At 39.2% G+C, this 15,748-nt stretch overlaps 1 long non-coding RNA gene across 1 annotated transcript in view; it reads right to left on the bottom strand.

Annotated features, from left to right (window-relative positions):
- Nucleotides 1-783: 783 nt before the first annotated feature.
- Nucleotides 784-15,748, bottom strand: part of LOC106558656 — a 51,464-nt gene continuing 36,499 nt past the window's right edge. The window contains exons 4-5 of the long non-coding RNA XR_005357531.1: nt 2,568-2,805; nt 784-843 (exon numbers count right to left, since the gene is read on the bottom strand). This is a non-coding gene — a long non-coding RNA (uncharacterized LOC106558656). The remainder of the gene's footprint in view (nt 844-2,567; nt 2,806-15,748) is intronic.

The following is a 15,748-nucleotide window of genomic DNA, read 5'->3' as shown; positions in this document are numbered from 1 at the left end:
AAACCCTTTATTCACAGGTTCTCAGGATTTATGGTCATGGGTTCTCTTTGAAGGAAGACCTTACGACACCATTTGTTAAATATTCACCTGGTAATTGGAGTAGACAGCTGTTCCTTTATCTGAAGGAAAAGGAAACTTCTCCTTGTATTCCTCTGACAAGCAGGTTTAGAGGCCAGTAGCCAGGTTAACTTCCCCAAGTGATGAAGTTAGAGGCACACTCTTCCTTGATGTTTACATTTCAAAAAGAGGGCTCTAAGCCCTTAAGAGAAACATTCCTGAGTGGTGAGGCTGGCAAGAGGTTTATTTAGCCTCTAAAAAGATTTGCATACATAGCAAAAGAACAGGGGGAGGAAGTTGTTTCAGTTTTTGTTTTTTACCTTTACATAAACCAATGATAGCATCCATATATAGAGAGCTCTTAAAATCAACCAGAAAAAGATAAGCATACCAATAGAAAAATAGGCAGATGATTCATGAAAGAATAAATTTATTTTTAAAAAGATTTCTTTATTTATTTATGAGAGACACAGGCAGAGGGAGAAGCAGGCTCCTCGCGGGGACCTGCTGATGTAGGACTCCATTCCAGGATCTTGACCAGAGCCAAAGGCAGATGTTCAACCGCTGAGCCACCCAGGTGTCCCGAAAGAGGAAATTTTTTTTTAAGATTTTATTTATTTATTCATGAGAGACACAGAGAGAGGGAGGCAGAGACACAGGCAGAAGGAGAAGCAGGCTCCATGCAGGGAGCCTGACGTGGGACTGGATCCAGGGTCTCCAGGGGGTCTCCAGGATCGCGCCCTGGACTGAAGGTGGCACTAAACCGCTGAGCCACCAGGGCTGCCCCTGAAAGAAGAAATTTAAATGGCCTTTAAGTATCTGAAGATGGATTCCTGTTATTAATTACCAAAGAAATGCAAATTATAATGAGATTTCATATTTGACAAAAATCTGGCAATTTGACAAAAATTAGGGGAAAATAGATAATACTTGTGACCTAAGTGTAAGGAAATAAGGTGCCTTTATAGTCCTCCTGGAAGGGGCATACATCAGCACAACTGTTCTGGGATACAGTTTAGCGGTGGGTGTCAAATGCCTCACAAATGTCCAGAATCTGTTTTCAGGCTCATCCAATAAAAAAGAAAAAAAAAAAGAATTAGAGATGGACATAAAGATTTATATATGAATGTATTGAAAAATAAGAGAAATTTTAATAACAGAATTAGTACACTTTCAGTATAGCACATAATACTGTGTATCTATGAAAATCTAATTTTCATAAAACATTTAATGACAGGAAAACATTCATGATGCAAGGTTGGTTGAAAAGAGCGTGAAGAGGAGAAAAATACTTGAATCTATTAATAAGGGCTATCTCAAAGTAATGGGAGTGATTGTCCTATTATTTTCTTCCTCTTATGTTTTATTCTGATAAATATGTATTTCTAATTGGAAAATAACCCACATTTTTAGAAAGGATTGTTTATACAGTTACAGTAATACAAAAGGATTGCGCTAGCGAACATCCACTGTTCACTCTGAGCTTCTGTAAAATGCAGGATCAGATAGATGTCTTGGCAACACTTTTATGCCATGACCTCCCCACCGAGCTGGGAAGGACAATGCCAGACTGCGGTGACCTCTCTTCTTTTATATTCTTGGAGTATTGCTGTGCAAACTATCCACCTTGTCCCAATACTACCTAGTGGTAAAATAAAAATCATGGCTGAAGAGAATTTAAAGATGATTTGGCTCAGTCCCAGAATGCCGCAGCTGGGAAAAGTGAGCCCGGAGAGATTGATGAAGTCAGCATTCATTCCTCTATTCGGCTTTTTTTAGGATGCTAGGGAACAGTGAGGCACTTAGGTTATTTCAAGGTAGCAATCCATGGGGCAGCTCAAGGGAAGGATGATGGCAAGTAAGAAACACAGTGGACACAGGATATACTTAGGTCACTTACAAGGCAATTTGGTGACCAGCTTATCTTGAAGTGTCTTCAATGGCCAACAGCCTCCACTCAGAACTTTACTACTTAATATCCCAGTGACTCAGCCAATCTACCATTTCTAGTCCTTTTTCTCTACTGTTCCTCATGATTTCTACTTATCTTTTCTGTTGCTCTTTGCTTTCCCTTATCTTTCTAGGTATCATTCAGAATCTGTCCACATTATTAATGGTATGTTCTTTATTTTTTATTTTATTTTTTAAAATTTATTTATTTATTTATTTATTTATTTATTTATTTATTTATTTTTTACAGAAGGTGCAAGAGTGGGGTTGGGGCAGAGAGAAACAGTGAGACCGAATCCTCAATCAGACTCTGCATTGAGCACCGAGCCCACTGTAGGGCTGGATCTCACGACACAGATCATGACCTGACCTGAAACCAAGAGTCAGATGCTAACTGACTGACTCACCCAGGAGGCCCCAGGTTATGTTCTTTCTACAGAACATTCGACTCTTCACCCACTTTAAAAAAGATCTGATTGATTCAGGAAGTTACCAGACCTGGCAAAACCACTTTTTCAGGACAGTCAGGCATTTGGTATACTGAATGTTAACCAACGCACCGGAAATTCCTCAGAAAGGAGCTGAGGCCCACAAGCACTGAAGTTCTCCAAAGAGGGCAATACAAGGTGTAGATCCCTTGTTTGACTTTTCCAATACTAGATCCAACCTTTTTCCAGTGTACATTCCCAGGGGTGCTCCAAACAAGCCATTGTCCCATTCAATCGTATTCCTTTTCTCTCCCATTACGTTGTTTCAGGAATGCAAAGCTGAGAGGGGTGAACACATCTTCTCATTTACCTATAAGAGCAACATATTTGCAAAGTTTGATGACTCAAGTATTACTGGAGTGGTGGTGAATTGGCTTGGCTGGGCTAAGGTACACAGATAATTTGGTTTATATGTTGCCTTGAAGATATTTTTTTTTTCAGATAAGATTAACATTTAAATCAGTAGACTCTTTACCATAGTATGGGTAAAGCCTCAGCCAATCAGTTGGACGACTTCAGAGAGACAGACTGAGGTCCTTCAAAGGATTCTGATGGCAAATTCCTTGGGACTCTAGTTGCAGCAGCTACTCTTCCCTGAGTAGATGCCATCCCTCCTTCCAGGATGTGACCTGCCAGTCCGCATAATCATGTAAGCCAATTCCTATGAGCCAATTCCCTACAATGAGTCTCTCTCTCTCTCTCTAAATATATATATTTATACATATAATTAATGTATAATATATAATATACAATTATATATTTGCATAATATGCATTTATATATAATTCATATATATACATATAACATGTATATCTGCATTAATTATATATATTCTATGTTTCTGGAGAACCTTCACTACAATTGATAACAAATTAGGTGGGACTCAGTCAAAAATAACTTTTTGACCCCATGATTATGAATCAAAGAATAGCTTTCCCCGAAGTTATCTAACTTGTTATGGTAGTATCAGAACCAGATCTCCTGGGGATCCCTGGGTGGCGCAGCGGTTTAGCGCCTGCCTTTGGCCCAGGGCGCGATCCTGGAGACCCAGGATCGAATCCCACGTCGGGCTCCTGGTGCATGGAGCCTGCTTCTCCCTCTGCCTCTCTCTCTCTCTCTCTGTGATATGACTATCATAAATAAATAAAAATTTAAAAAAAAACAGATCTCCTGATCCCCAGCTCAGAGTTCTTTCTCATGCATCATAATCAACTCAATCAGTAATTCCATTTATAGACCAGCTCTGTGCCATTCATTATTGAACTGTGAGCTAAGATTATCATCTGAGCAGGTCACTATCTTTAGGGTCTTAAAAATCTGGAGTAAAAAAAAAATCTGGAGTGACAAGGCAGACACAAGTGAAATAATTAGAGAAGGATAAAATCAAATTCTGGAAGCAAGAGCTATGCTTTCCAACTCAGGATATATTAATCATACGTGGCTATTAAATTCATTAAAATTACATAAAATTAAAAGTTCTGTTCCTTAGTTTCATTAATCACATTTTAAGTGCTCAATAGTCACATGTGGCTAGGGACGACCATATTGGGCAGCACAGATAAAGAATATTTTCATTACCTCAGGTAGCTCTGTTGGACTGCCTTTGGCTGGAAGCTGGGAATCCAATGTGAATTCAGAGACAAAGGAAACCAAACCATATATTAAAAGTGTCTGAGGCAGGGATGTCTGGGTGGCTCACCTGCCTTCAGCTGAAGTCATGATCCCAGGGTCCTGGGATTGAGCCCTGCTTTGAGTTCCCTGCTCATCAGGGAGTCTGCTTCTCCCTCTCCCTTTGCCTACTGTTCCCCCGCTTGTGTGTACTCTCTCTGTCAAGTAAATAAAATGTTTTTAAAAATAAAATAAAATAGAAGTGTCTGAGGCATAAGCCTCCATGCTCCTTAAATTTCTACGGAAGCTCTACATCACTTTCTGAATTTAGTGTAAAACCCTCATCAAGGTAAAAGAATCCCTTAAAAATCTCATCCCCTGCCAAGGAGACTCCACAGCCATACCACCTTCTCCTGGATAGACCACTCTCAGGGCTAAAGTATACTTTCTTCATAAAGGCACAGAGAGATAGTTAAATGTGATGGGTTGAAAATAAATATTTGTCTCCTATCTTTCCCCAACTCCTGCTAAGTTGACAGCAAAGGAGTTTTTAAAACATAAATGACTGAATGAATAAATTAAAGGCATACATAGATAATAGGAAAAGGTTAGTTAGCTGAAACCTCAACCTATAGAGGTAGCATATGGAAGTCAACAGGAAGCAAGCTGGTGGCAGATCTAGAACCTTGGAAAAGTCCAGCACAGGAGCACTAGGTAGGCACAGAGGCATGAGTGCCTGCTGGCTGTGAGAACTGGGAGATATGACTTATGCCTTTGGAAGGAACATTCCCCAGATGCCTATCTCCCATCTGAAGAATAATATCTCCCTCATATCATATAGTTTACGAACAAACCAAGACATTTTTAGAAGAGGTGTGACTGTTCATCATTAATGCAGAAACAACAGCACGGTCCCCTGACAATGTCCTGAACATTGTGTTGGCACCAGAGTCATAAAAGAAATATAAAATGCAGTTCTCCCTCTCAAAGAACTTTCAACCAAGAACAACTAACATATAATGACACAGCATTCAACCAATTATACCAATCATTTATGAACTCCATCCATTGGGGATGCAAACCCTGTGAATTTTGGAGGCATTCAGAAACAAACACAAAACCCTGGAACTGAAGTACCTGGGAAAGTTTGGGGAAAAAAGTGTGATCAAACTTTGAAGACGGTAAGATTTGGACAAAACAGTCACTTCTATTAATTATTTCTAAGAAATCAGAATTCTTTCTTTTTTTAAAAGATTTTATTTATTTATTTATTCATTCATTCATTCATTCATTCATTCATTCGAGACACACAGAGAGAGGCAGAGACACAGGCAGAGGGAGAAGCAGGCTCCATGCAGGGAGCCTGATATTGGACTCTATCCTGGGACTCTGGGATCACGCTCTGAGCCAAAGGCAGATGCTTAACCGCTGAACCACCCAGGTGTCCCCAAATCAGAATTCTTTAGCAAAGCTCAACAGGTGTTTACTTGCTTGTTCAAGTGGTCAAAATGAGCAGCCTATGTTCTGTGACACTCCACGAGGACTGAATTTTTTAAAGATTAAAAGCCTGCTTCAAATCTGGCACTCCATTTGGAGAATTTTACAAATCAATACAATCTTAACATTTTGTGACGTTTTCTTTATTGCTAATAATTATTTTGCTTTGAATGTAGTCATTTCCTCTTTTCTAAGCAATCCACATAGTTAGCTATGTGGTAGCTCAGCCAGGGCAAGATGAGGAACAGAAATGGAACTATTTGCACTCAAAGGGGCACCAAGAGGTGCGTCAGCACAGAAAACGAAAACAACTTCTAACCGCTTAAGACCAATTACCTTACCTGTGAATTCAATTTCAGGAAAAATACTCTAATACCAAATAATCTTATGTCATGGCAAAATACATCTGAAAATTTTTCTTTATAATTTTTTGTCTGTTTGGGGCTGTTTTTTTATTGTTACTTTTAATTGTAGTAAAAAAATTACTGTATTTACCAATTTAGCATCTTAACCATTTCTAGGTGTCAGTAGTGCTAAGTATATTCACAGTGTAATACAACAGATTGCCGATACCTTTTCATTTTGCAAAACTGAAACTCTATACCCAATAAAACAATAGCTTCCCATTCCTCCTTTCCCCAACTCCTCCAGCAACCCACCACTGTACTTTCAGTTTCTATGAATTTGATTACTCTAGATGCCTCATAGAAATGGAATCATCAAGTATTTGTAGGAGTGTAAGGTGATAATCTCATGGTGGTTTCCATTTGCATCTTTAAAGAATAATGGTGTTGAGCATCTTTTCATATGTTTATTGGCCATCTGCTTATCAACTTTGGAGAAAGGACTAAGGTCCTTTGTCCATTTTAAAAATTGGGACATTGTTTTTTGTTGTTATTGAATTATAGCTCTTTATATATTGTGGATGTTAATTCCCTTATTAGGTACATGATTTGCAAATATTTTCTCCAATTCCAAGGATTGCCTTTTCACTTTGTTAACTGTATCCTTTAAGGTATAGAAGCTTTTCAATTTGATATACTCACATTTACGTATCTTTGCTTCTTTTGCTTGTGTTTTGGGTGTCAAGTCCCAGAAATTCAGGTCAAATCTAATGTCATGAAAATTTCCCCTATGTTTTCTTTTAGGACTTCTAGATTTTATGTCTTATGGTTAAGTTTCTAATCTAGTTTGAGTTAATTTATATCTGGTGTAAGGATCCAGCTTTATTCTTTTGCCTGTGGATTTCCAATTTTCCCAGCACCATTTGTAGAAGAAACTATCTTTTCCTTATGGAGTGGTCTTGGCACCTTTGTTTAAGTTCATTTGACCCTGAACATGAGAATTTGTTTTTTTTCATGTGCCTAACCTGCTGAAAATTATTTTTTGAGATTGCCTAATGCCTAGGTACTTAGAATTTTTTTTTAATTATTCAAAGTGGTTCAATGGATGCCATTTTCTTTGGCAGTTTTCTTTCTTTTCTTTAAGCTTGTAGAAATATAAAAGATATATCAGGATGATTTACGCCATTTAAAAGTTCATTGAGATAGAAATGTAATTCTCTTTAATCAGACTCAATACAAATTTAAATTTCCATAGATGGCAAATCATGAGTGATCATTTGTCTTACTGAATGAATTACATAAATTCCTTTTATTTTATTTTAAAGATTTTATTTATTTATTTATAGAGATGCAGAGAGAGAGAGAGAGAGAGAGAGGCAGAGACACAGGCAGAGGGAGAAGCAGGCTCCATGCAGGGAGCCTGATGTGGGACTCGATCCAGGGTCTCCAGGATCACGCCCTGGGCTGCAGGCGGCGCTAAACCGCTGCACCACCGGGGCTGCCCATAAATTCCTTTTAAATACCAAAGGTATAGCCATGAAGAAAACATTGTTGAAGTTACACTACATTCTAAGGACATTTAATCTTACTTCAATGTAAAGCAGTGACAACATGTCTTTTTTCTTCAAATAGTGAGGGCATATTTGGCTTATGTTTCTGCAAACAAAGAACCTGTCATTTAAAAATGTTTCAAACTAATAAGCATTTGAAACAAAGAAAATGGCAGAACCTCAAATGATCAGTGATCCTACATTGGTTAGGATTATATTTGACTACACAAGATAGTACAAAGTAATTGTGGCTTAAACAAGATGAAGTTTACTTTTCCTTTACATAAAAGAGGTCCAGAAATAGGTATTCTAGAGGAGGGCCTGGGTGGCTTAGTCAGTTAAGCATCCGACTTTGGCTCTGGGGAGTCTGCTTGTGCCTCTCCCTCTGCCCTTCTGCTACTAGTGCTCTCTCTGCCTCTCTCAAAAAAAAAAAAAAAAATCTTAAAAAAAAAGAAAAAGAAGTAGATATCCTAGACATGACATTGTACCTGCACAGGGGTGGGAATGCAGACTTCTTTTGGTGTTTGCTATATACCTTCCAGCAAGCAGCAAAGAAAGGGAAAGACAACCCCTTCCCCCCACACTGTTGTTCCTTACATCCTTTTGTCCAGAGTTTAGTCACCTGACCCTGTGTAGTTAAACAGTGGTGCATGTCAGTAGTTAGAAAAGGTTTCAACAAAATGATAAATACTTCATATTTTACTACACAAATGCTGACTAGTCTAGGTAAATTATTAAAATCTCTTCCAAACAGTCTTTTTTGAAGTTGGGTCACTTTTCCCTTCACTGCTAGTACAAGGAATTCTATCCTCTTATACCTGCTGAGTACAGGAACTTCTTTTCCTGCTGATCACAAGGCAATTCTTAGACTAATTCTTAAATTGAACTTGTATACTTAATGGACTTTGAAAAGTTTATTTTATTTGTTTATCTTTTAAAGATTTTATTTATTTATTCATGACAGACACAGAGAGAGAGGCAGAGACGCAGGCAGAGGGAGAAGCAGGCTCCACACAAGGAGCCGGATGCAGGACTCAGTCCCAGGACTGGGATCATGACCGAAGGCAAACGAAGGCAGACACTCAACTGCTGAGCCACCCAAGCGTCCCAAAAAATTTATTTTAAAATCTATGGAAGGAAATTAAGGAAGAAAGGGAAGACAAACATTAGAGGATAATCAATCATCTCTTTTAAACCCCTCAACTAGCCTGTCTCTTGCTAAAGTTAAAACAAGGACACTAATAATAAAGTCCCTTCTTGTGATGCATCTAATGCACATCCTCAATGATACAACAAAGGATTTTCAAAATGACACAAATCTCAGCATGTTCTCCTACTTAAAACTTGTCAATGACTCCCCAACACTCTCTGGGATAAAGGATTGTGTTATATGACAGCCAAGGCCACCTTCTCTACATCGCCCACCCTTTCTACTGCCCTGACCTCATGTCCACTGTTGATCCTGCCCTGTGCTCACATTCATCCTTAGTCTACTCCTGGCCTTCCATCTGTCCTTTGTCCAGACCTGTCCGTACACCCATCCTTTCCTCCAGTGCCGTAGAACTATTTGCAGTGACTCTGTGGATCAAAAATACTCTGTGGGTTTTTTGGTTTTGGTTTCTTAGATTTTATTACTTTTTTGGGGGGGGGAGAGGGAGAGAATAAGCAAGTGGCAGCACAATTGCAGAGAGAGGGAGAAGCAGGCTCTTCACTGAGCATGGAGCCTGATGTGGGACTCTATCTCAGGATCATGGGACTATGACCTAGGATCATGAAGTGAGCCACCCAGCTGCCCCAAAACACCATGCTTTTACCCCTGGACCTTGACATATGTTGGCGCCTCTGCCCTATCCATTAGCCAATGAGTAACCACTACCTCATTTTGTTATTGAGCTCACTGGGATGCTTGAGGAAATCACACCTCTTACTTGTATGGGAGGGAAATGGTACCTCCCCCCAAATGCTGACCCAGAAGAACTAAATCTCAAATAGGATTTCCTGGATCTGGCAAAAGATACTGTGGCCTCTTTGCCATTCTGGTAAATTCCCCAGGTCAAGCAGGCATAAGACCAAAGACTGTGCTTTAGAATATTATGAACCATTACCTGAGCAGGGGCAGGATGGAGTGAGGGAGGTGGGAAATGAGGATCATATGAAAGGTGAGGAGTGGCTGAGTGCTTTATAATACTTCACTTGCAATTCCAAAGTCAAAAAATGATCTGAAAACAAAGTTTTTCACAATTCACTTGGCAACAAAATCTAACTCAAAATAGCATGAGGCTACTTTAAACTTCATTCCATTTAATGCAAATATTCATGCATGGTATGGAAGAAATGTTAATGTATTTGATTTCTGGGTTCTGCCTCAGGCCTTGTTGGGATATTATACAATATAAAACCCAAAAAATAGTAAGCTAATTTATAGCCTCAAGGACTTTAGCTAAGGGATTGTGGGACTCTGTTACATTTCTCCACAGTTAATACCATCCTAGCCCCCAGTATCGTGTCTATATTTGAGACAAGTACATGTATGCCTTTCAAAGGAAGCAGAAGGAAGGGAACTGACCCAGAGGGAATATAAAATAAGAAACTTGACAGGAGAATTCATATCCAACCCTATGTGATCTGATGTCAGTGTCCCCCTGGGTATACCTTTGTCCTTCTCCCTCAGAGTGGGTTTACTACCCAGAGCAACTTGTTGAGAGGTGAATCTTATTTCCTGGGTGTTTCAGTCCCTAGGGATCAGTCATCAGCTCCAACTCAATCATCAGCTCCAGCTCATTAAGCCTTTGGCTTACAGCAGAATGTGCTCAGGAATAAGCAGGTCGACATGTGGGTTTGCAACTCCTATAAAGCTTTGCTTGTCTTCTGAGACATGGTCCATATCTTCAAGAAGAAAAAATCCAACAACGCACACTTCTAGATATTTACTTGGCTAGAGACTTAATTCAGGTAATGCATGTTCCATTAATAGTGCTCCATTAGGGGATCCCTGGGTGGCTCAGGGATCCCTGGGTGGCCCAGCGGTTTGGCGCCTGCCTTTGGCCGGGGGCATGATCTGGAGACCCAGGATCGAGTCCCACGTTGGGCTCCCTGCATGGAGCCTGCTTCTCTGCCGGTGTCTGCCTCTGTGTGTGTGTGTGTGTGTGTGTGTGTGTGTGTGTGTGTGTGTGTCTCTTATGAATAAATAAATAAAATTAAAAAAATAGTGCTCCATTAAATTCATGGAATAAATTGATTGATAACTGTATCACAGGTAACATTTGTGCATTTAAAAAATCAATATGATTTCTGTACAGGAGCTAAAGGCAAAAAAATAATTTTTTATAGGTTTAACCATGTTCGCAGAAGCGTAGTGTATATTTTCTTGAACCTGGCAACACCTGACCACGGCAAAGCTGATTAACACATTATTAAGCTATCATAGAAGAACAATTATGAGATTAAATTGGAGTTGTAATTCTATTTCTTCTGGTTTCTATGACTTCCAGATTTAATAATAACTGTTCCAAAGAAAATGAGATATTTCAGATAATAAATAAATGATGATCACAGTCAAAAATTTGCTGATATTTGACAATACTTACTCCAATTTATTAAGAGTGTTACTTAAAAAGCCAGAGAACACTTTCAATTTTGTATAGTACTAGCATAGTGACTGAAAAATGAGATGTTTGCTCCGAGGTAGCCTTGATCTTTTGGAGAAATGAGTTCGTTCCTTCAATACACTTTGCTGAATCTTTAGTATGTGTCAGGCACAGTGTTAGGCATTGGAAATATAAAGATAAATGAGGCAATGGCACCTCCAAGGTGGTGAGGCTGGATGGATTTGAGAATGCTGAAAACAAGACTAGAACAAGAAACGTCTCAAACTGTTTTTGTTTCCTGTCACAGGTAAAGATTGTCTTACTTCTGTTCTCTTAGTATCCAGCAGAATAGAGTTGGGCTCATTAACTGAAATGGAAAACTGCAAAGAAATTAATAAATCCATCATTAAGTGAACTAGAAGGTAAGTCCCTAAGGACAGGGAGCCTTTCTCTTTTTATCCTTTCTAACTCATTACCTCACTTCTGATCTTTACCCTCACCCCAGGGAGCTCTCAAAAAAGTACTGAGTGAGTGAATGGAATGAGTTTGAGTTGTTCTGTTATTCTTCCTGGAGCTAGGTCACTGAAGCCTGTTTAGCATGACTTTTTGCAGGTTGCTGGGTTCCCATGGTGACTACAACCAATCACTCCCTTCCAGTTATGTATTTTTCTTCTAGTTGCACTATAACTGCTTTGGTGTTCCATTTGTGGGAGAAGAGCTGGGAATATGACAGTTGACAGGTCACCCCTCAAACCCAGTACCATTTCAAAACCAAAAAATAACATCCTAAATGGAATCTTCATGTCTTTATAATGAGTCTTACACAGTAATTTTCATTGCCAATGCTGCATCTATAGCTGCAAGTATACAGCAATATACTGAAGTCCAAGGGTGCCTGGGTGGCTCAGTCAGTTGAGAGCCCAACTCTGGATTTTGGCTCAGGTCATGATCTCAGGGTTGTGACATCAAGCCCCATGACAGGCTCCATGCTGGGCATGGAGTCGGCTTGGGAATCTCTCTCCCTCCCTCTCCGTCTGTTCCCCACCCTGCTCATGCTCCCTCTCTCAAAAAGGAAAGAAAGAAAGAAAAAGAAAAAAAAGAAAGAAAGAAGGAAACTGAAGTCTAGAAAGTAATACAAAGTATACTATTGACATACGAAGAAAATCTCCCCTATGGCACCTCTGATCATTAGATTGATTTCAAAAACCCAGAAGGAGAGCAACTTGGGATGATAGTATGAGAGGAACAGAATTTGATCATAAAAGAGAGCCAGCACAGTATGCGTTCTGTTTGAATTGCAGCCTGTAGAAAATCTGGATGGGATGATGAACTTTAATATAAGTGCATCCAAATCTGCAAATCTCAGAATGAAAAGCAATTTCCTCTGTAGTCAAATGTGGCCATGTTTAAAGCAGATTGCTCATTTTCCACAGTTAAGAATCAGGAAAAATAATTTCAAGGCAGAATAACAATTTCAAAGTTTAATTTCCTGGTTATAACATCAGGCTAAATGTGCTTTTAATATTACCTTTTTGAGGGGCTCCCAATTTCCCAGCTTCACTATAGAAAGCAATTTCTCACAGATTTCAGAGATAATAATCAAAGAAATGTAAAAGGATGGAAGAAAACAGTAAGGGGAAGGGGGGCAAGGGGACATGGAGGTAAGGTCAGGAGAAGGAATAAAAGAATGAGGGATGAAAACATGTGTAGGTTACATCTCTCAGTTTAATGCTTTCCATGAATAGTGTACTTGGATTATATTTGCTGTTCTGCTCTTTCAACCCAACCAGGAATCAACTTAAGTTATAAGATGTAAATAGCCTGCCAGACCTTCCCGTGGCCCCTCTGCCTTGCCCAGGAGCATAAAGCTACATGGTAAATAGTTCAGTTCCTTGGGGCACAGATTTCCAAATTGTTCCATTACGTGTTAACAGATTCCAGAAATGATCATAAATAATAGCTAAAAACTTATATAACTCCTATTGTGTGCAGATGCTTCCCTAAGTGCTTTACCTTGTGTCAGTTAATCTCCAAAACAACCCTAAGAGATAGTTATACCATTATTGCCCCCATAAGAAAAAGAAGGCACAGAGCAAGTAAGCTGAAAAGTTGGTAAGTAGACCTGGAGTCTTGCTCTGGTATCCTGGCTGTGAACCACTATGCTGTGCTGCCCCTCAAGAAGGCTTGTCCCTGGACATCCCCTAGGTTCCAGAATGTAAATATAATGAAGAAACATAAAAGAAATCATTAAGTTCTAAAAATTACAATAGGTAGTGGGAAATGTGGTTTATAATCATTTAAAATTTCCCATAGTGAGTTGCCTTTGTGCAGTTTTTTTGCTCTGACCCCAGGTCTCTCCTTGACTGTGAAGGAAGTGTGGGGGCTGTGCCAGAACATAAATATTTGGGGAGCAAGGCGGTAGAAAACATTCTGAGATCTAATCAAAATTATGTTCTCTGAAGGATCCTATTTTCTTCAGGATCCCCAGAGTATTTATATCTTGACTATTCTAAGTAAATACAGCTAAATATAACTTGTAGTATTCACAGAACATAACAGTTTTCAAAGCAGAGAAACACAATCTTCAGCAATTTGGTGAAGGAGCTCATTGGGATGCTAAACATCTAGAGTTGATAATGAGTAAAGCTTAGGCCTGGGTTTTATTATTCATGACCAAATAACCAGAGTATCAGGGACTTACTACATGTAAAGCACTACTAGAAACTAGAGAGCACAAAGATCAGACCTCAAGGACTTCATATCCAAATATACAGGGAGAGTAAAATATTTTCTCAAATTTTGTACACGTTGTGAACATATATTCCTTTTTTGAAAAATTAAACTCAGACTTTGGTTTTATGTTAATATTTGGCAAGTTGATTGGAATTTAGTAGGGATTGGTGAGTCAGCCACTACTACAACTGAGATTTCTGCATGTCCCTTGGATTCCCACAAATATACAAAACTCATTATAGTAGGTGAACTGATTCCAACCATCCTCTTTGATCTTTCTCTCCAAGGTTCTACAGATTTATTGTTTAAATCCTGCATGGTAGCACTCAACTAGGTGTCATATTGTATAACTTGTTTGTTCATTTTTCTCCCACAAAATAAATGTTACATATCTTGATTTGATTGCAGAGACTATTTATTCTACTTCTGCAATGTTCATAAAAACATGGCTGCTGGGTTTCAGTCTCAGAAGGTGGAAAGGTCCACACATCAGAGAGTATTTTCTTTTTTTTTTTAAGCTTTTATTTACTTATCATGAGAGACACAGAGACAGAGGCAGAGACAGAGGCAGAGGGAGAAGCAGGTTCCCTGCGGGGAGCCTGATGGCAACTCGATCCCAGGACCCCAGGATCATACCCTGAACCAAATGCAGATGCTCAACCACTGAGACACCCAGGTGCTCTCCAAAAAAGTATTTTCAAACTGCTTGAGTCTTTTACCTCTTTTGATTAAATGTGATGAAAGAAACAGTTTCTTAACACTTTCTCTTCTCTTTCCCTGCTCACATCCACAGCCATCCCGCATTGCTGTTGCTTCAGTCTCTTATGTAAAAACAAAAACACCCCAAAAATGCTCATTGCTAACAATTCTCTTACATCTATCAAAAAACTCTCCTTGTCTTCCTTTTTTCCCCTTTCTCTTTGAATTGAAGTATAATACACATCCCATGAAATTCACGCTTTAAAAAAAGAGCACAATTCAGGTACTAAAAAGTACATTCACAGAATTGTACAGCTACCACCATTTCCTCTTTCCAGAATGTTTTCATCACTCCAAAAAGCAATCTGTACCTATTAGCAGCCACTCCCATTCCCCCTCCTCCAGCCCCTGGCAACCACTAGTCTACTTTCTGCTTCCATGACTTTGCCTGTTCAGGACATTTCATGTAAATGGAACTGTACAGTAGGGAGTCTTTTACATCTCGTTTCTTTCATTCAGCGCATTTTCAACATTGGGCTATAGTGCAGCATACACACTGTCTCATTCCTTTGTATGACAGAATAATATTCCCTCATACAGGTATACCACATCTGTTTACTCATTCACCAACTGATGGGCATTTGGTTTGTTCCTGCATTTTTTAAAATAAATTTATTTTAAAAATAAAATTATTAAATGATGATATCAGTTATCTGTTGCTGCATGGTAAATTGCCCTCAAATTTAAGCATCCTAAAATAACAAATATTCATTATTTCACAGAGTTTCTGAGGTTCAGACATTTGGGAGCAGCTTGGTGATGCGGTTCTGGTTCAGGGTCTCTCATGAGGGTTTAGTCAGGTCTTGGCCAGAGTGATGTCATCTGAGGAGTTCATCATTAATAGCCACTGCCAAGCCCACTCATGCGGTTGGCAAGACTCAGTTCCTTGCTGGCAGTTGGACAGAAACTTCAGTTCCATACCACAGAGGCCTACCACAGTCCACATCTGATCCTTAAAGATGCACACCTGTCCCATATGCCAAATATGTTCACCCCATACCATCATCCCCCAACATAGCCCATTCAAGCAGTAACCTAAAGCCCAAAGTCTTATCTACATTATCTAAATTAGACACAGGTGAGACTCTGGTTATGATCCATTCTGGGCAAACTTCCTCTCCATTTTTTAGATCTGTGAAACTAGAAAGTGTTCTGTTTTCCCCAAAGGTAAGATG

The sequence above is a fragment of the Canis lupus genome, chromosome 4 (assembly GCF_011100685.1).
Source record: "Canis lupus familiaris isolate Mischka breed German Shepherd chromosome 4, alternate assembly UU_Cfam_GSD_1.0, whole genome shotgun sequence".
NCBI lineage: Eukaryota > Metazoa > Chordata > Mammalia > Carnivora > Canidae > Canis > Canis lupus.
Note: the sequence above shows the minus strand (reverse complement) of the source record. Positions and strands in the feature narration are given on the sequence as shown.